Here is a 22641-nt window from a genome sequence, read left to right as displayed (position 1 = left end):
TTTAAAGAGGTCTGAAATTTTCTGAAACTAATCCAGACCACTTTTACTAGCATATAAATCTGGGATGAACTAGTTATCCATTTGCATTCTCTGTCCCAATAACTATAGAGGTATATATTCAAATATATGTATATACACAAATATACATATACACATACATAAATGTAGATAAATATGCATATGTGTGTCTATAGATAAGTTCTATGGGTCATTCATCTTAATTGTGTGTAATAATACTTTATTTCCCCAAATACCTATTCTCCTCTCCCATGTCCCTCAATACTCTTTCCTACTGTTCCTGTCACACTCTAGATCTTTTTGCCTCTTCTAGGAATACCTCCTTTATAATTCATAAATTTCCTTTCACCTTTCCCTTTCTACCTGCTTTCATCACTGAATCCAGATTGTAGTGACTATTATCTATTGACTCCCAGGACATGCACTTTCCTTCTTCAATGAGTACAGTGTTAGCCATAGTCTCTGTTGTGAGGTAGAGATCCTCCTCCCTCAACTTCTCCTGTCTAACCAGAAGATTTTAACATACACATTGATGATCCCTCACACATCCCAAGTTCCTAATTCCTCAATCTACTCAATTCCCATGAACTAATTCTTCATTATACCTCATTTATACTAATATTCGTACTTATAATCACACCTTTGATTTTCACTTCCATGTTAATTAATATTCTGAAATTTCTCTTATGTGATCATAATTGTTTATTCTTTCTGCCTTATGATTTCTATGCTTATCTTTATTCTTTGGGAACTCTATTCCTTTTATCCTTCAGTTTCTTCTTAGCCCATCACCCTTGAAATGACTATCTTTCCTCTTATTCTATTCCTTTTTAAAATTTTTGTCACCTAGTTCTTTACTCTTAAATCTCTTGTTGTCTTATACTTTCACAGGGAAGTCTAAATTCAAATCTATCCTCACTAGCTTTGTGACCCTGGGTAAGTCACTTAACCTCTTTGTTAGTTTTCTCAACTGTAAAATAGGGATAATAATAGCCCCTATCTCTCTGGGTTGTTGTGAAGACAAAATGAGACAATATTTGTTAAGATCTTAGCAAAGTACCTAATATATACATTGTAGGGGTTTGATAAATATTTCTTCCCACCCTTATTTTTGAACCTTAATGCTAACTCAACACCATCCTTCATTTCATGAAAAAAAAAGAACTAGAAAAATCTTAAAACTAGGATAATTAGCCTAATTAGACTCACTACAAATTTGTATTATATAATCTCAATTATGATCTCATTGTAGCCCTCCTCTTACAACTTCTTACAACCACAGTAGCTACCTCCTACTCTGCTCCTCCTAGCTGAGGATCTTGAATCAAATTTCACTAAAACAAGGGAGACCATTTGCCAAGAATTCCCACTTTTCTGCACCTTCCTCATCTCACATCTCTCACACATTTTCTTCCAATATTGCCTTATTCACTCCTGTCTCTGAAGAAGAGGTATTCCCTCTACTTGTTAAGGCCATCCCCTCTACTCGTACCAAGTTGTTACTAAAGGATCCCATTCCTTCCAATATTTTCCAACAGATTGCCTTCATCTATTCTTTCTCTCTCTAATCTTAAGTTTCTTTCTTCTTCCCTGCTGCCAGTAAAAAGACTTCTCTTAAACTATTAGCTGTCAACCAATTAACTATAAACAATGAGGGATCAATCACTGTTTCTCCTATTCTTTTTTTTTTTTTTTTTTTTAGTGAGGCAATTGGGGTTAAGTGACTTGCCCAGGGTCACACAGCTAGTAAGTGTGTGTTAAGTGTCTGAGGCCGGATTTGAACTCAGGTCCTCCTGACTCCAGGGCCGGTGCTCTATCCACTGCACCACCTAGCTGCCCCTGTTTCTCCTATTCTTAGGTAAACTGAGTTTCTAAATCTTCTATGATCTGGGTTCCAACTTCATCATTCAACTGAAACTGCCTTCTCCAGCTACCAATGACCTTTTTTTTATTGTAGATACAAATTTTTATATATTCTATATTTTGTAAGATTAAACTCATACTTTAAGTCTTGGTTCCATTTTTTATTCTGTCCAAAGCTTCACCAACCCAAGGGATCAGTAACAGGACCCAGGTCTGTTTCTCCTTAGGAACTTGCCCAGTTAGGGGTGGAGAAGGCTGTGCTGATAAGTTACCCTAAACCAATCCCTTCCAACCCCAGAGTCAAATATAATAGGATAGGAAAGGCCCTAAGGGTCCAAGGTCAGAATCAGAACAGGGGGTCCAACCTGAAAAACACAGCTTTGGCTTAGGTTCTGGTCTGCTGTCTCTCTCCATAACTTTGATTACTGCCTATATTAGTCTCTGGTGTCACCTCCTTTCATCTCCTGGGCCCTTTGAGTGCCCCGATGGGGGAAGGTGTTTAAAGGGGACCAGGCAAAAGGAGATACCTTCTAGGAATAAGAGGTGAGAAGCATATCTAGGAATCAAAAGGAAAGGAGGAACACAGTTCCCTTTGAGCTCTGCCAGGTAGCCAGAGATCCTATCATAGATTAGAACTCTAGGTACAAAGCTACTTAATTAGCCACAGCTGACATACTCATGGTCCAAGGCCAACACTAATGAGGCCTGTGTCTTCACTTGTTACCTTTTCAGCCGGGGATGCTCTGAGGGTTTAACCTTCTCTTTGAAGCTTCCCAACACAGTGGAACAAGAAGCTATGGGGGAATGAGGGGAGAAGAGGGAAGTCTGAGGATTGCAGTTTAATCTAAAAATAAAGTTACCACATCAATAGAGTGGAATAAAGGGACAGGGGGAGTCTGGCTCCAAAAAAAAGGATTTCAGTTTTGGAAATGGGAAGAACCCAGGTCAGAAAGACCAAAGGAAAAAGAAATATCAAAGAAAAGGAATGAAGATCAAACTGGGGCCTTTGAGATACTGTACTGAGTGGAAAGAGAGGCTACTACTGATGCTTCTTTTCCCATTTGTGAGGAATCCTGACATTCCAATAATAGAGGAGCTGAAAGGCAATGAGACCATTGCAGATGGAGGAGACAATAAAAGTCACAGCCATGAGGGGGTCACCTGTTTCCTGGATGGAGGTGAAGATTCGGGCAAGAGAGCCAGCAAAAAGTAGGAAACCTGTGACTGCTGACAGGTGACCCGTGTGACCATTTATTTCTGTAGTTGATCACCTGGAGTAACCTTCCTATGATCACAGCAGGCATGTTGGTGGCCTGGAGTAAGGTGACCACAGCCTTGGGCGTCAAGAGTGAAAGCAAAACCAGCAGGATCAGGACATAGACACCTAGTAAGGCCGCACCTCTCATGGTATGTCCTCTGTAGTGTAGGATCAGGAAGCAGATGGTAATGGTCTGTAGCATTAAGAACAAGGCCTTATGCCATGAGCTGAATGGGAAGCTGTTGGCCAAGCTGTAGACCATGGTCCCAGTTAAGGCCACCAGTTCTAGAATAACTGCCTGGAGGCTCAGTCCTTCTGCACTCTTCACCCCCAGAATTTTAAACACCTGAGGTAGTTTCACCAGCATTGATCCAGCAACAATGCCAAGCCCCAAGCCTTTGCTGATTAGTATCTTGAGGCAGGGAACACTGAGCAAATCCAAGTCAGGAAAAAAACCAATCATAGCATTTCTCAGGCAGAAGAAAAGGCACCAGAAGCTGCTTTAGAGGTCCTTCTGCTTCCTCCGCCATCTTGCAAACTCACCAATGACCTTTTGATGGCTAAATCTGATGACCTTTTTCTCTGTGATCATTCTTATTGACCTCTCTTGCAGTCTATCACCATCTCCTTATGGATACTTTTTCTAGCTTTTTGTAATTTTACTCTTTTCTGGTTTTCCTCCCACTTGTCCAGCCACTCCTTGAGTACAAAACCCATGTTTTTGCCTTTATTTATATCCCCAAAATTTATCACAGATTCTTTTTGGCAAATAGTAAGCACTTAATCAATGTTCATTGACTGATATTATTTGACAATCTTGTTTCTAAGAACTTGATTGGAAAATAGGAATATCTCTTCCTCCCCCCCCCCCCAAACATGTTGGGAGAATGCCAAAGAAATTAGGACAACAATTGAACATCATAAGATGATATTATATACTATGTCCAAAGAGTCATTATGAATATTAGAGCTCTTATTTGATAAGTGGGAAATCTTTATACTTTCTTTTTAAAGACTCTTTTATGGATACAGCTGACATAGAATTGGCTTCAAATTTCTTTTTCCTTATTTTTTTTTAACAAATTGATTGAAACAATGGAATCATAGAAATGTTAGATTTAGAAGAGACCTTGTAGATGATCTGTTACAACCCCCTCATTTTCCAGATGATAACTGGTATTTGCCATTCATTGGTCTTAAAGAAACTGTTTAAACTTCCATTGCTCCAAGGTATTTTGTTATGCTATGAATGACATTTTCAATTCTTTCCTCCTTGCTATTTAGTGAGCATCCTGTGGGAATATTTTTTCATTCTAACAAACTGAGCTCTGTGCTAGGCATATTCCCTTACTGTTCTCAATTATTTTCAAGTTTACTCCAGCGTAAGTCATTTCCTGCTTTGTTGATAAGGCCAAAACACCACCCTGAAATTCTAGAATTCCATTAAGTTGCATTATGCCATCCTAAAATAAACTGTTCATGTCAGGATCTTTTTTATTAATAGCATTTCACTTTGAATTGCATTTAAAGCTAAGTACTGCAGCAATTTCCTGAGCAATAACAAGAATTTACTGCTGCTTTTTTTTTTTATTTGCTAACATTTTATCATCTACAGTAGAAAGATTGCAAATTTAGCCAATTAAAGGCAAGGCCATATTTCTTGCCACCTTATTACTAGTGCCCATTTTGTCTGAAGGAGACATGATAGCTTTAATTACTGCCATTGTTTACTAAGGAAACACTAGAAAGATTCATTTAGAAGAAAACCTGAGCCTGGAGTTAAAGTGCAAAGTTCACTATAGGGATGGATGGCTTTCCATATGCAGGTGTGGAATTTTTGTGTAGCAAGCTGGCTGTTTCTATAGCTGTTGATCTTTCACACCTGTCAAGTAACCCAGGCTGTGCTGGATTTTGTAATTATGAAATAAATGAACACAGAGATCAGATATCAGTTCCTCCATAAATACAAAGTGCTATATCACTATTCTTTCACTTTATCCTTTAAAACAACCCTGTGAAGTAAATATTAGGTATATATTATGATTCCTGTTATACAAATAAAGATATTAAGATCTAGAGACCTTCACTGATTTCGCCCAAGGTAAAACAACAACTAAGTTATAAGCAATTATAGATTTAAATCCAGGCTTTCTGGATTCCAAATCCAATGTTGATTTGTTTTTTACCTCCACTATACTAGGGTCACTGGACCTCCTTGGCATTCTGGAGAAGCCTATGAACCCCCCCTCAGATAATGTTTTTAAATTCATGAAATAAAATGAATAGGATTGCAAAAGAAAGCAATTACATGAAATACAGTTGTCAAAATATATTTTTAAAAATTTCAAGGACCCCAGTTTAAGAATTCCTTCACTGTTCTTGTAAATGGGGTAATATTCCTGATAACAAAGGTATAGTAATGACCCTATTTTTTTTAAGGTACATTTCCATAGAATCATAAAATGATAGAACTTAATGACGTTTTAGAAATAAGTCTGGCTATTTTATAGAGAAAGAATGTGAGGTTTATAAAGATGAAATAAAGTAAAAAACCACATCTTTAGCCAAAATTGCTAAGTAGGGAACCTAGGTATCTTGATTCCTTAGAGAAGTGAACAAACTTGTTCTCCAATTAGAAATTAATTTGGTTTAACAACAAAAACAACTATAACAGCAATAATTCACTTTAATATTTAAACAGCAGTTCTGTCTTCAGAATCCTATGAAGGAACTAGTACAAGTATTTGTTACTCTTTTAAAGATAAGGAACCTGAATGTTTGAGAACTTGTGACTTTTGTGTTGGATGTAGGATTTGAACTCAAATTTTCTGTTCCTAGGCCCATTATTCCATCTATTAGGCTACATTGACCAGGTTCTTTTTTAGAAGTTAAAGAGGAAAATTAAATCTAGTGATATTCATACTTCAGTGTTTTCTCCTTAGCTGAGAGACCCTGGAGGAAAAATGTCAGTTTTTATTGGGCAGAGATGAAGAAAAGGGAAAAGGAGAAAGTAAGCATTCAATGGAAGGCAAGCCTGATAGAAAGAGTCAAATGAACGTAGTGAGTTTCTCTGCCAATCTTTTAAAGGGCAACAAATAAACTACCACAAGAACAAATGAATAGTCTCTTAATAAGCCCTTATATTGCTGAAAACAGTAGAGCTAGTCTTCCAAATTCATTGAATCAGTAATAAAATAGCAGGAGATCCTTACTTTTTAGTGGAAAACTCAGTTAAAAGTAATTTCATAGTCATTGATCCTCTTCAAAAAGAACTTCCATGTTGAAAAATTTGAATAGCATATACCTTTTCCCTACTTTCTTTGTTAATCAGTTCCAGTTACTAGCCAATCAAATAATAATTTTTGAATAGAGAGCAGAAAAGGGGAACAACTAATAAAACAGGCTTGGCTGTCAATGTGGCTAAATCATCCATGTATTGGAGAGAAAAAAAAATGTTTTGCCACCATGAGATTCAAACAATGGATTGTATTTTCTATTCATTTTGAGATCAGCATAGACACAGCTATAGTTTGGAATTTAAAATTTTAATATGGATCATGGTTTATAGGCTATGTTATGCATTTACTTGACAACTTTTATTGATAAAGAAAAATGCCCTTACTGTTGTTATGAAAAAATATGAAAGGGAGATTATTGAGTGTTTCTTGAAAATTATAATTTTAAAAATAAATTCTAGGGGCAGCTAGGTGGTGCAGTGGATAAAGCACCAGCCCTGGATTCAGGAGGACCTGAGTTCAAATCTGACCTCAGACACTTGACACTTACTAGCTGTGTGACCCTGGGCAAGTGGGCTTAACACTCATTGCCCTGCCCCCCCCCAAAATAGATTAAGCAAATTTATAGCCAAAAATCAATAATTCAAAGAAATTAGTTGAATTCAACCCACCAGTTTACCAACTGATTAAAAAATAACCAGGTTGTTTAATTAAACTCTTTTAAAAAAAATATTCTGTGTGAGACCTTGACTATACTATTTTTAATTCTTAGAGGTTTAATTGATTCTGGAATAAACAATAATCAATTGAAACATAGATTTCTCTATATAATTTAAATGAATTGATGAACAAAGAGGGAAATAGTTCCAAAAGGCTGTCCTATGTCTTTTTTTTTTTCTAGTAGTTCCAATTGTCAATTAAAAAAATCTTTTGAGTGATTCTTATAGCATAAGATATAGGAGAAAGAATATAGGACTTATAACAAGAAGATGTTGTCTCTGACACTTACTGGCCTGTGCTTTCAGTCATCACTCATCTTTTTGGGGCTGAGTTTTCTTAATCTCCATAAGGATGGAATTGGAACTAGATTATCTCTAAGAAACTCCTCAGTTCTAAAATACTGTGATTATTTTAGCTTTTGAATTGAAAAGAGCAAAGACAATAAATGTGAAGTTATTTTAGCATAAAATTTTAAAGAAAATTGAAATTTCTTTTAAATAAATTAAACTATATTTTCATCAATATAAGGAAGAAAATCAAGATTTTAATTTTTAAGTTAAAATATCTTTAAATGTTTTCTTGCATATAAAATGCTTTTACTATTGTAATGTTGTCTAAATAAACAAAGGTAGTTCTACGTTTGTGAGAAGAAGGTGTGAAAACTCAATGAAATATAGATCATCAATCATTATAGGAGAGACTTTGCCATTTCAGACTTAAAATGATGGTTTGTTACACTCCATTATGTTGCTGTGCTTTTCTATGTGGAGATCAAGAAATACCCTCTTATCTCCTCAAATAGTAATTTCTAAAATTTGATTTTTTAAGTGATTCAATATATTATGTACTTTCAGGAGAAGTAACAATCTTTTTTCAAATTTCTAAGGATGTACTATGCTGAGGAGTCTGACAGAACTTTGGAGGCAACAGAATAATATGATGGGAAGAGCCTAAGAGTCAGGAAACAACAACAACCACAAGAACTGGGATTTTTCCTTGCTGAACCTCAGCTGTGTCATCTATAAAATGGGAATAATACTTGGCAAGGGCAGTGGAGTGCAATGGAGAGATTGCAGTACAATAGGAAGACAAGTTCTGCTTCAAGCTCTACTTCTGTTACACAATGTCTGCTTGACTTTGGATAAGTTAGTAAACCCTGATCCCTTCCAGTCACCCTCAGGGAAATTTTTAAGATTGTAAAATCGCAGATCAGTTTTTGTTAGTTTTGAATTAGTGTGTTTTCTCACAAGCTATTGGTTCCTTATAACAGGGAACTCATGGATTCAATCCAAAGTAGATTAATTATAATAACAAAAGATAGTATTTCTATACATTTCTTTAAAGTTTGCAAAAACTACTATATTATGGGGTAGCTATGTGGTGTAGTGGGTCATAAGTCAGAAAGACCTTAACCCAAACATCTAGTCCAAGACATTTAACTAGCTGTTTGATCTTATACAAATTCTGCCTGTCTGCCTCAGTTTCCTCAGCTGTAAAATAGGAAAAAATAATAGTACATACCTCTCATGGTTCTTATGAGAATCAGATGAGTTAATGTTTATAATGTTCTTGGTATAGCGCCTGGAACAGACTGAGTGCAATGTAAATTATTGCTATTTATTATTATTATTATTATTGTTGTTGTTGTTATTCCAAAATGATGGTACAGGGGATCACAGAAGAGCATTATTCTACAAAGGGACAAGGTCAGTGTACAGTCTCCATGCTCACCATGAGCTTTAGTTCAGATATCCATGCTCTGGTGGAATGACCAGAACCAGAGAATAGAACCTTTATATAGAGCTAGGAGTGTGCTGGAGCCAGTTCCAATGAATGCAGGATTTAATTGTTAAATGCTCAGGGTGAGTATTTACACCTTGGAAATCATCAATCTCCAAATCAGAGCTTGTTTTGTGGTTTTGATGATCATCTAGACTTAAAGTGTCAATAATGTAATTAAACTTTAAAAGTGTGTCTTGCTTACATTTCTGGGAGGAGATGCTGTTACTAAACACCAGCACACCACTTCAAAGAAGCCTTCAGGCCTCAATCTTATTTATCATTTGAGAGTCTTAAAGACTGCCTTTTCATCTATAGAGCCAGTTAAGTGAGGATATTTTGTAAATTACCTACCACAGAGGGAAGAATAGAGAGCAGGGAAGTAGAAAAACTTAAGCCTAATGGTGCCATTCTTGTAATAGGCTGCAAAAAGACATCCTGGGAGTTTGAAGCTGCTGTTTGACAAAACTGGTTTTCACTTTTGACATACATTTTTATCTCAATTTTTCCTCATAGAAACATTGGTAGGGAAGGGCTATTATTATCTCCATTTTAGAGATGAGGAAACTAAGAATATGATTCGAATGTTTCCTGATGTACAGTGCTCTTCCCACTGCACTATGTATTTACTTATTTATGCAACAGAGTTATTATGAAGAAAATGCTTTTTAAACCTTAAAACTCAACATAAATATGAATTATTATTAGAAAACAAGAAAAACTACTTTATACCTTTTCTTAAAAGGAGAAACACAATGGGAAACAATTGCCCTTTTAAAAAAAATCTGGGTAGCAATTAGAAGTGTTTCATTTTGTTGTAGTTCTATGTATAAAATCTCCTTCCTCAAACACTATACCAACAGTATATTTGGTTAATTTCATTTTTCCTGTTATAATTAAATATATATTCTTTCTTATTAAAGATAAACTTGATAAGGCCCAATAGTTGGTATCTCATTTGACAGTAGTCTAGGATAAAATTTCTGGATATTCACTTCTCATGGAAAAATGACTCATGTAAACAATTCAGACAAAATAAAGGCAACCATAATTCAAGTTGTAAATGGTCAATCTTTTTTGTTTTTTGTAATGCCTTATATGAATCAGATATTGTACCAAGGATTAAGAAAGTACAAAAAGCTTAGGCATTGTCCTCAACAACAAAGAAGATTAAAGGAGACATCTTTCAGATATAAACTTGAAAAATTGTATCATGTTACTCCTCAGAGGCAAGTCAAAATAACTCCTTAATATAGTATAATAAAATTTTAACTTGTTGTTCAGTTGTTTCAGTTCTATCTGATTCTTCTTGATCCTATTTGGGGTTTTCTTGGCATAAATAATGGTTTGCCATTCCCTTCCCCCAGCTCATTTTATAGTGAAGAAATGGGAGGCAAATAGGGTCAAGGGACTTACCCAGAGTCACATAACTAGTAAGGGACTGAGGCTGGATTTGATGTCAAGATTTCAATAACACAATAGAATATAAACTATGATAGGAAGGAATTTAATTTGTATTCGAATGAAGAATTTTACCAGGCACCCATAGAGATCTGGGTTCCAACTCTGCCTCTGTTACTTTTCACTTGTATTGACCTTGTTAAGTGTTTTAACTTCTCGGACTTCAATTTTATCCTCTATAAAGTAAGGTCACTCAAACTTCAGTGCCACTTTCTGGCTCTGTCTCTAGGCTTCAATTATGCTACAGAGAGAAAAGAATTGCAGACCTTGTTGTAATAGGTTTTAATAAGTACAGAGCTTTTATAATATAACTTTTGTGGTTAAAAAATCTAGTCTGTCTGGTCAAATCCCCTTATTTTATATAACTATTGGCTTGTAAGATTAACATGGAGAATCTTAAACAAAAGGTGGAAAATACTATAACTTTAAGTTAACTGCCATGTATGAAATACTGAGGTCTCTAGAATTTACCTAGTTCTTAGTAGAGTTGACAGTTAAATGTCATTGTAAACAGAGTCTATAGGTGACTTACATCTTAAACTCCAACAGGAGAAAGTGTCTATAAGGAAAGACATTTTAAAGAAGGTTCAGTGGGCAGTGGGGAGTAGTTATACAAGTCATGAACTGAAGATTTTTTGTCTGAGTTTGGGGCAGTTCTAGCAGGGAAATCAATAGGCACTTGCTGATGATGCCTGGATTGATAAATTCATAACCAGAGCAACTGGAACTGAGTTCAGGCTCAATCAGCAAATAGCACTTGATGATTGCTGAGAGAAGTTAAAAAGCATAATATTTCTCCTTTCACAAACATGGGTGGCTATGACATTCCTTGAAGCTAATATTCTTTTTACACATTTATGATTCTTTATTATACAATACTGTAAAGAAATCTTTTGGCCACTAAATATGTAGTTAAATATGTAGTAAAGCCTATGAATTTAGAGTTTGACTCTTAGAGGGAGAAAGGTCCCCTATGTACACATACATGGACATACACACACACACACACACACACACACATTCTATAGTGGGTAGAAAGTTTATCGACCTTGGAGATAGGAAAACCTGCGTTCAAATCCCAACTCTGATACAGGATGGATATGTGATTGTGGTCAAGTCGTTTAGGGTGTTGGTGCTCCATGAAACTCTATAAGACATTTGAGGATAGAATTTACACATGTCAAAGTTTTTTACTTAGTGAAACCATAAGTCAAGACCCTACCTCATCTACATTACAAATACACGAATTATCTTTTCCATTTATATTTCACATATATAGTTTGTGTAATAGGTACTTTTAATTCACATGCTTTGACATGAATAAATATATATTTTTTTAAATCATGAGAATCAATTAAGGAGACTCTAATGTTCTCATACAATATCCTCTACAAAGACAGTCATCTGTAAATAGTTATAAAAGAGATTGAAATAAAGTTAGGGAAGGCAGCTTGATTGGACAAAAGGGGAACAGAGGAGCTCCATACTGGAAGAAACACAAATATAAAGAAAATCAGGAATAAATTCTCAAGGTATTTGAATGAAACAAAAATGGCAAAATTGTGTGTGTGTGTAAATCCTAGATCATATTATTACTCCCCCCCCAAATGTCACCTAAATACAATAAATAATGATGAAAAATACATCTATGTTCTCTCTCTCTCTGATTCTCTCCAGATATATAGATATGCATACAATGTATACATATCTATACATATATACATATGTGTATAAACTTGAAATTCTCCATTAAAGAAACCTGTTCAGGCTCTTTCAGATGGACTCTAGTAAGGCATATCTCAGAGAAATTGTTGGTTTGGTTTGCAGACCATTGTAAGAAGGAGAGTGATATAAATTTTTTGGTTCCTACTGCACATAAAAATTATGTTTATGCTATACTGTAGTATATTAAGTATTATGTATAAAACAATGTGAATACATGAACTAAAACATATTATGTTGTTAAAAACAACCATTTTTTGAGCCTTCAGCAAGTCAATCTTTTTCCTGGTGGAAGGATCTTGCCTCAATGTTGATGGCTGTTGACTGATCGTGATGGTGTTTGCTTAGAGGCCATTGCAGGTTTATGAATTGACTTAATTTCAATATTGTTATGGTCTCAGTGATTTGTAGAGAGCTGAGGAGAGGGACAGCAGGAGAATTGCCAATAGGAGGAGGAGTTAGAACACATACAATATCATCAGTTACGTTTCAGCTCTTTTCTGAGTACCCCAAAATAATTACAATAGTAATATTAAAAATCACCAATCACAGATGACCACAAAAGATATAATAATGAACGAAGTTTGAAATGTGAGAATTCCAAAATGTGACAAAGAAATATGATATGAGCCTAAGCTGTTGGAAAAAAATTGCAGCAAATAGACTTGCTTGATGCAAGGTTGCCTAAACCTCAAATTTGTAAAAAACAAAAAAAACATATCTATGAAGTGGAATAAAGTAAAGCACAATAAAACAAGGTATGCCTGTACTATGAAAATGAGTGTCTGTGTTTATAGTGGAGTAAGCCATGAACTTGGAGTCAGGATACCTGAGTTCTAGTCTGAGTCTGTTACTCATTAGCTTGTGACCTATTACTTTGTACCTATAGCTCTGTTACTAATTAACTCTGTGACCTTGGGAAAAGCACTTAACCTTTCAGGGCCTCAGTTTTTATTAGAATATCAGTGATGAATAGCTGACATTCTTCCTTCTTATTCCCAGATGCTCAAGGAATTGAAAGCCAGCATGCAACACATGGAAGTCACTCCATGTGATATGCTTTGACATGAATAAATCTGTAAAGACTGGTCAAAACAGAGTTAACTTGAAAACAGAGGCATAAGCTGGTGATGAGAGGAATTTTTTTGTTTCTTTTAATTTTCAATATTTAGAATTTTATCTTCCAAAATTACATGTGAAGTACAAATTTTGATATTAATTTTTAAAAATTTTGTGTTCCAAATTCTCTTCCTCCCTCCCTCTCCACCAACCTCCCCCACCCCTATCAAGAACTCAACCAATTCATTATAAGCTATATATGCAAAGTCATGTAAAACAAAAACATTTCCACATTAGCCAGGTCATGAAAGAAAAGAGACAAAAATAAAACTTCATATAAAGGAATTAACATTAAAATTATGCTTCAATCAGTATTCAGATACAATCAGTTCTCTCTCTGTAGATGGATTGCATTTTTCATAAGACCTTCAGAGTTGTCTTAAATCATTGCATTGCTGAAAATATCCAAATCATTCACAGAAGATCATCTTATACTATTGCTGTTATATTGTATACAGTGCATTTCACTTTGCATGAGCTCATGTAGGTCTTTTCAGGTTTTTCTGATAGCATTCTGCTCATTATTTTCTTTATAATAAACTACATTTATATAGTACTTTGAAGAGATATTTCCTTACAATAAGCCCATGAGATTGATTATTGCAACAACAGTAATAGATGTCGTTTATTTAGTACCTTATACCTGACAGAGAATTTTCTTCACGATAGCCCAGCAGAGTAAGTTTTACCATAAGTTTTGTCCTCATTTTAACCAATCATCATCAATCAATCCTCATCTTCATCAATCAATCCTCATCATCAATCAATCCTCATTTTCACCTAATAATAATCAATCCATCCATCCATCAATCAATCAATCATCATCATCATCTTATATTACTCTTAACTGTGGGGACCAATTTTTAATTGGGGAGTGTTAGCCAAGTGGCTCGCTGCAATATTGGGGCAAGGAAGGACACAGCCTCCCTCAAAACAGAGCAGGATTTATTTAACAAGAATGAACTTTAAAAAAAATACAAACAGGATCAGTAGGATCAAGGGAAAGGAAATAAAATGGGAAAAGGGAAATTATACAACCTAAACTACACCACTGCCCAGGAATCAGCTGAGAACACACAGCAGCATCCTGTCGCCTTCCAGCTTCAAGCTAGAATGGTAGAAAACCCTCCCTTCTTCCCAGCAGACCCCAGGCTGACCACACACATCCCCCAGCCAATTGGCTGGCAGCTCTGACAGTCACATGACTGCCCTCACTAGGCTTTCAATCATTATAATTTTGCCTGGTCCATGTAGGTATTGGCGAGTGGTGATGACATGAGGTACCAGCACCATGGCAACAGCTACAACCAGTGGGTGGAGCACCATGCTGTTTGCAGAGCCCCAGAGGCCAGTGTGCACTGAGGTGTTTTTTTTTTTTTTAATTCTAGCCAAAAGATGGGGTCATAAGAACCTCAAATAACAATTAATTCTTTACATGCCTCTGCTTCAAAATTTCTTTCACAGCTACTACTTTTAACTGTTTCCCTCCATCCTATTCTCTCCCCATGATATTTACTCTATTTTCTATCTTCTTTCACCCCATCCTTCTTGAAAAGTGTTTTGCTTCTGAATGCCCCCTCCACCACTCTGCCTTCCCTCCTTTCACCCCTCCCTCCCTATCCCCTTCATCTTCTACTTTTCTACAGGGTTAGATAGATTACTACACCCAATTGAGTGTGTATGTTATTCCCTCCTTAAGACAAATATGATGAAATTAAGGTCTTTGAGTTAATTCTGATGAGTGTAAAGTTCATTTACTGTCCTGCTCCTTCCCCATCTCTGGTGCGGCTTTCTTGGGGCTGCAACTCGTGTCTGGGTGGTTAGCCTTGAGCTAGATTTGTGTCAGCTCTGCATGGGTCTGGGTGGCCAACCTGTGTCTGGATCTGTGTCAGCTTGGCTTGGGTCTGTGCAGCCATGCTGGGGCTGGATCTGTTTTTTCTCGACTGTGGGGTTGGACTCCACTTCTACCCCAGCACAGCAGCCCCCTGCTGACAACCTTCTAAACCATCTTCGGCTGGAAAATGATCTCAGCCCATTCTTTTGTGGGTTCTGATGCTCCAGGAATTGTCATATGACATTATTTGGAGGTTTTTTGGAGTGATTGCTGATAAGAGGTATTTTATGTAGAATATGCAGAATCACTAAGTTCTTTTAACACTTAGTTCAGTAGCCATCTCCTGCAAGAGGCTATACCAGATCTACTCATTTCTTAGTGTTTTGCTAACTCTAAAATTACTTTGTATTTTTAAAACTTATCTGTGAATTTTAACTTATCTATATCTTCCTTCACCCCTTTCCTTGTAAGCTAGCTCCTTGGGCCATGGATTATTTTTAACTTTTTTGCATTCAAATCCCCAACATATAGCAAAGTGTGTTGTGCAGAGCAGGACCTTAATAAATAGTGCTGGATTTAAATGAATTGAAGACAGATAAACATTTTATCTTTGGACTCTTAAAGGTTTTAATAATTTTGTTTTTAACCAGTAATTAGCATGATGTTGATTCAATTTATTGGGAAGGTTCTAGAACTGGGTGTTCCCAACCTGGATAAATGCTTTTTATGTCATTTATAGGCATACATCTTACCATATGGCAATGCTGAGAAATTCCAAGCTCTTTATCATTCTCAGAGAATGGATAATCACTTATCTGTCCCTCCCCAGTTTGTGTCTTTTTTCCTTTGTAATAGGGTCCAGTGAAATCTTGAAAAATAGCAGATATTTTTCACTTCTCCAGCTCTTTAGCAGCTACTACAGAAGCTGTGGTGGCAGTAAGAATGAAATGATGATGATGATGATTGTTGTAGTGCTGGCTAGTATTTATATACTATTTATATACTTACTATGTGTCAGGCACTGTGTTAAACACTACAAACATTATCTCCTTTCTTAACCATTGTAATAAGGAAGAATTTATTAAGAAAAGGACAGTCCCCTTGTGCAGGTTTGGAGTGAAATAAAACATTTTAATTCCATATAACAGTTGATAAAAGGAAATTTTCTCAGTTATAGATTTTTAACAAAGATATTCCGTGTCAACACCATTGCTTAGTCAGTCAAGTAGACAGAGCTCCTTTGCCTCTCGTTCACCTATTGTGGTTGGCTGGTTCAGCATCAAGTAGAAGCTTTGTGCTTTTTTTTTTTAACTCAGAAGACTAGGTAGTGATTTCTACAACCTTGGCCTTTAGGCCTCTGATCCAAGTAAGTCTTGAAGATGGTTTTAAAACTTTTTAGAAAGAAGGACTTATTCAGTACATATAGTGTAAGAATCCTCTTACCACAAAATCAAATGGTAGACCTAATCCAGGGTAAAGTATTGGTAGCATACAATCAGTGATTAGGACAAGGTATTCAACAGTCAAGAATAATGTAGAATAGAACTGGTTCACTAAGATGTAACTACCAGATCAGAGGTAGTGGCCAGTTGGCAAACATTTAGTAAGAGACAACTGTGTATCAGGCACTGCATACACAGTTGGAATACAAAAAGAAAAAAATAAAACAGTCTCCCTCAAGGAGCTCACAGTCTATGTACAATCTATGTGCAGTATTAAAAATTATCAGAAGGAAGGCTCTTAAATTAGTAGGGATGAGAAAGGCTTCTTGGATTTTGGTTGGAATTTGAAGGAAGCCAGGAAAATAAAGTGGTAGATAAGAGATAGAAGAGCATTTCAGACATGGAGGACAACCAGAAAAAAATGCCTGGAGTTGGGAGATTGAGTGCCTTGTTTGTGGAAGGGTAAGAATGCCAGTGCCACTGGAGGAATATGTAATAGGATTTAAAGCATAAAAAGACCAGAAAGGTGTATGTGCATGTAGGTGTATGTGGAAGTAGGGTGTAGGGGTGTGGCATCGGAGGGAATAAAAGAAATATAAAGGACTTTGTATGTCAAACAAGATTTTTTTAAAAATTTGGTCCTGTAAGTGATAGATGGGGAGGCATTGGAATTTATTGAGCAGCATTGTGACATGGTCAGATGTGTTTAGGAAAAAAACAACAAGACTTTGGTGGCCATTTGGTGGGAAGAACCTTGAGGCAAAGTATTGCAATAGTCCAAAGTGATGAGAACCTGCATCAAAGGTGGTGGCAATAACAGACAGAAAAAGGAGAGACATATTTGAAAGATGTTGCTAAGTTGAGATTAGAAGATCTTGGCAACAGATTGGATAATGCAAGGGAGGGGTAAGAGATAGAAATGAATTGAGGATACCATCCAGGTTGTTACTCTGGGGGACTAGAAACGTGATGGTACCCTTGACAGTGACATAATTTTTTTTTTTGGCAGGGCAATGGGGGTTAAGTGACTTGCCCAGGGTCACACAGCTAGTAAGTGTCAAGTGTCTGAGGCTGGACTTGAACTCAGGTACTACTCCTGAATCCAGGGTCAGTGCTTTATCCAAGACATAAATGTTTTTTAAGGAAGAGTTGATGGGGAAAGATAACAAGTTTAATTTTGGAACATGCTGAGTTTAAGATGTCAATCGGACATTTCATTTGAAATGTTTGAAATGCAGTTGGAGATGTGAAACTGGAGGTCAGCAGAGAGATTAGAGCAAAATAGGTAAATTTGAGAATCATCAGCATAGAGATGATAATACAAATCATGGAAACTCTGGAGATCATGAAGCAAAATAGTAGGAGAAGAAGAAAAATGTAACTAGGACAGAGTCATGTAGGAAACTGTGAGTATCAGAGCTCTGCCCTGAGGAGAAAACATGTGACTTGGTGTCTGTAAGTTACATCTATAGAACCACCTGTAGTCATGTCAATCAAAGCTACCAGCCAATTACCTTGGAGGTGTGTGTGTGCCCCTACTTCCTGTTTCACAGACAGCTTCTGGGAGAAGCGGTAGAAGATTGCCCCTGTTCAGGAACAGGCACGTGGCAGCAGAGGGAGAAAATATCTTTCAGGACATCAATTTGGTGGTGAAAGATTTCATGTGGGCTGCTAGGAAAGGAAATTGATTTCTTTCTCTCTGGCTATACTGAATTAGATCTAAGCTAGGATCCCCATGCTATAAGGAATTTGTTCTCAATCTCTCTCTTCACTAACTTATAATATATATTTTAATAAATCTTTAAAAGCCTAAACTCTAGCTGAATTTATCAGTGATTTTGGCCAGCTTCCCCCCGCCCCCAAGACTGGGGGTGGGGTGGGGCAGATTAGGACCTACATTTAAGAAAGCAGAAATAGAAATCATGAAAGGAGATAAGGCAAAATAAAAATAGACTTAATCATGTCATCATTCTCTGCTCCAATGAGATTAGTAGAGAAAGTACATTATAAATCATAGATATATTACATATTATAAAAAACAAAATTACATGTATATATAATTTCATTGTGTATATAAGATTTCATTTTATACACACACATACATACACTTTATATATATATATATGTATATATATGTGTGTGTGTATACACACACACACACACACACACACACACCACACACTCACACCAAATTGCAAAGAATCTAATTAGTGAGAAAAATGACAAGCAAATTCTAGGGAGAAACCTATAGTCAAAATAGAGAAGTTGGGGCCTGAATTCACCCCCTTTTCAACTAGAGAACTCTAAAAAGAATTAATAAAAAAGAAGTTAAGGGCCTGAACAGAATTTTAGAAACCATTATATATAGTAGTTCTCATGCAATTACTGAATGGAAATAGAAAGGATTATACATGTTTCTGAGGGCATAAAAATTTTTTAAAAAAGTAGAAATAGTAAACAAGTATTCTACTGATAAAAAGCAATGACAATGATATTAAATAAAGGGTATTTAAATTTTATAAGAACTTAAATTTAAATGAAGTCTGATGTAACTAAATAGTGTGTGGATCAAAGAACAAATCATAGAAAAATTGATATAATTTTGTCAAATAAAATATGAATCACATCAGAAATTTGGGGATGAAAACATTAATCTTTATGGAAAAATAATATTTCTAATTTTTATCAATTATAGAAAATGCAAGCCAGAAATTGACTTATTGTAAAGAAAAATAAATATGACACATGTGGATATTTTCATTCCTCCTCTGACCTTTCTCATTTATACATTCTCAATATATTTTACTAGGTAAAACCTTTTTCCCAACCATGGTATTTACCTCCTTTCTTTTTTATTTCTCCTTTCTTAAATGGCCATTGCCTCAGGCAACCAGTCCTCCACTGCAGCATTTCCAGTTGTCCTGAAATATATCTTACCTCTGGAGCCAGATGGTTCCAGAGAAGAGAATGGAGGCCAGTGACTTTGCATAGCCATGCCTCACTTAAATCCAATTCATTGCAAGTCATGACATCACCTTACTATGTCATAGCCCTCTTCAAGAATGAAGGACAAACAATATTCTTATTCATTTAAAGTATAGAAAATTCTCCAATTATGATTATTTGTAAAAGCTTTATGAAACCACATTTTTAATAGGTATTTAGGGAATATAAATGATTCAGTAAGTATTCAAATTCAAGAAGCTCACAATCTGGAGAACTAATGAAAATGAGAGGTATAGAATTCTGAGCTCAACATTTTATCATAAAGATGTCAAAATGCTCTGAGGCAATTTCAGACTGAAATTGTTGCCACATTCTTGTTGATCAAGATAATTTCACCCTTAAGTTTCAGGGAAGTGCTAGCTCTCAGATAATGGTGTGATGTTTAAAATCTAAATTGTGGTCACCTTAATCAGAAGCTTCAGCTCCAGTCCAGCCTAGAGTTCCAGCTTGGTTGGGTCTTTCCTGAAGTCCTTCTTCCACGAGCCTGCTTTAATCAGGAACACCCTTTTGCAAGCTGTTTGTGGAAGCTTTTTTATACATCTGGAACAGAGGCGGTCCTTACACCCTGCTTCAAGGTGATTGGTTGGCGTCATTCAAATCCATTGTCTTTGACGGTGTTCTCAAGTTGAGTTCACAATCTAGTTTCTGAGAACAATACCTTCTTAAGGGATAGCCAGGTGTGATTACAATCCATTAACTTGATACAATCCAATTAACTTGAAGTAGGCTTAATCAGCAGTTCAATCACTCTCACTTGATTCAATCAGTATAGATTATCTACAGGTGGGAGTATCTGCTAAAATCCCATATTTCATCACAATGGTAAAAATATATTACACATCTTCCCACAGTGCATAGAAATAATGAAGACACATTAGGTGCTATTTACTTACTGACACTGAGAAGCAAAGCTTGTCTTTGTTACTCTGTTTTATCATTAAGTCTTGTTTTCAGCCTTATATAGCCTCAAGATAGAACACTGCAATTCCCTCCCCCTTAATTTTTTAAAACAACTTTAAACTTGTTTAATGGAATATATCTCTCTCTCTCTCTCTCTCTCTCTCTCTCTCTCTCTCTCTCTCTCTCACACACACACACACACACACACACACACACACACACACACACATAAATATAACAGTAATCAAACACGTGTATCTTAACATTTTTATATAGAAACACATTAACGTTAGAAAACAAAACTTATTAGCCTGGGCAAAGCAAAAGAGGGTAGGATCATCATATTCTTGTAAAAATTATTTTTGTCTATTTCACAATTTTCTGAACTTCTAAGGATGAGGCAATATGAGATTAATTTGCCAGAAGAGGCTTTTTTCCCCCTTTAGTAGAATATGTTACAGGAAAGATATTGAAAAAAAATACACAAAAACTCCAGTTCTAAAAAGTTATTTGTTTGGTGCTCACAACTTGGGGCTCATCTCTGACCTCAACTTGGTGATTAAAATGACTACTAAGCTAACAATTTTTTCTTTCCTTTAACAATGCCAGCCCTACTTTATTCAATTACTTCTTTGAAGTTAGGTATATCCAAATCTTCCTTGAAGTCTGAGGAGATTAAATCACATAGCCTTTCTCCTGTCAGCTGTCACTGTGATGTCCTCAGAACAGTTAATCAGATTGTTCAGCCTTACCTCCACTTCAAAGATCAAAATAACTAGCTTTGACCTGCTGAATCCTGTTCCACCTCCAGTTTTCTTCTCTTTAGGCACAAAATAGTCATTTGCCTGTGTAGTCAGGATTAGAGAAGGAATGAATGTCAAGAATGTTAACTATAATTTATCTCTGTTCTTGTTATGGATTTTGCCAAATATCAAATTCAAGTGTGGAAAATCTTGCCTATGTGACTAGGATAGCTTTTGCAAACTTAGTACAATTAAATGTTGGTTTATCTGATTAGCCCAACCTTTACCCCAGCCTACTTTTATCATCCTTGTTTCAGTTTTACCTTTCATGCAAAGCTGGAATTAACTATTTCTGTTGATTATCTCTCCCTCCTCCATCTTCTTTCTCAGATTATAAACACTTTAGGGTAAAAGGATTATGTCCAATGTTGACAATAGAATTTTAGAACTGAGAGTGGTCTTGAGAATATCTAGTCCAGTTCATTCATTTCAAAGATAAGAAAACTGAAGATAAAACTAGCTAGTAAGTTTTGGGAACTGGGAGATTTACTCCTAGGATCTTATTTGGTTTTTTAAAAACTATAAAATGCAGAATTAGTTATTATTAGAATTTATTGTCTTTTCTTCGCTGTCAGTCTTGCTGTCAATCTCAATAATTTAAAATTTTTCTTTCTATGAATTTGCAGTGGTTATCTAGTATTAATAATGTTGCCCTATTGCTACATAATAAAGTATAATCTGATTGGATTATCAGAAGATAATAATAGGAATATTGCCATATTTAGTACAATTTTTAAAAAAATGATAAATGCCTGTAATTTGGAAGGCACATGAATTAGCTTATAAACTAATAGGTGAGGGGAAAATGCTCATAAATAAGCATAATACAAGGGAAAATAAAACACAGACAAAAGACAAAGGAAAGATATGCAGAGACTACAACCAGGAAGAAAATCTGAGGAAAGTAAAATCACTTTTGGTCAAAGAGATCAAGCAAAACTTCACAGAGAAGGTGGTAACAAGCCTTGAAGAAAGAGAAGTATTTTAACAGGTTGGGGCCTGAAGGGAGTTCATTCCATGCATGGGAAGAGTTGGTACTCCTGTTAAACATGAACTTAGAATGTATGAAAGAGAAATTAGCATAATAAATATGGAATGCTAAGGAAAAGTTAATCTGCAGATGAACATGAATGTTAGGCTAAGGAGGTTTTTTTGTTTGTTTGTTTGTTTTTTAATTTCTCAGACCTACTAAAGCTTTTGTCCCATACCAGGATTTATCCTACATTGACAGAATTATGGATCCTTGATATGTTGACATATTGACATGAAGGATACTTAGAAATTACCTACAGTAATAAGGTGAGAGGTAATAAGGGCATAGGCATTTGTAGCATAAATATGAGTAGAATGGGAAAAATGAGTAGGAGACAATGTGGCAATGAGGTTTAAGTGATTTGCCCCAGGATAACACAGCTAATAAGTGTCAAGCGTCTAAGGTTAGATTGGAACCTAGGTCCTCCTGAATCCAGGGCTGGTGCTT

The 22641-nt window shown here is 35.8% G+C and overlaps 1 pseudogene; it reads right to left on the bottom strand.

The window, feature by feature from the left end:
• Positions 1 to 2910: 2910 nt before the first annotated feature.
• Positions 2911 to 3669, bottom strand: LOC122751309 (annotated as a pseudogene).
• Positions 3670 to 22641: the final 18972 nt, after the last annotated feature.

The sequence above is a fragment of the Dromiciops gliroides genome, chromosome 3 (assembly GCF_019393635.1).
Source record: "Dromiciops gliroides isolate mDroGli1 chromosome 3, mDroGli1.pri, whole genome shotgun sequence".
Classification (NCBI taxonomy): Eukaryota; Metazoa; Chordata; class Mammalia; order Microbiotheria; family Microbiotheriidae; genus Dromiciops; species Dromiciops gliroides.
The sequence above is the reverse complement of the archived record's forward strand: the minus strand, read 5'-3'. Positions and strand labels throughout refer to the sequence as shown.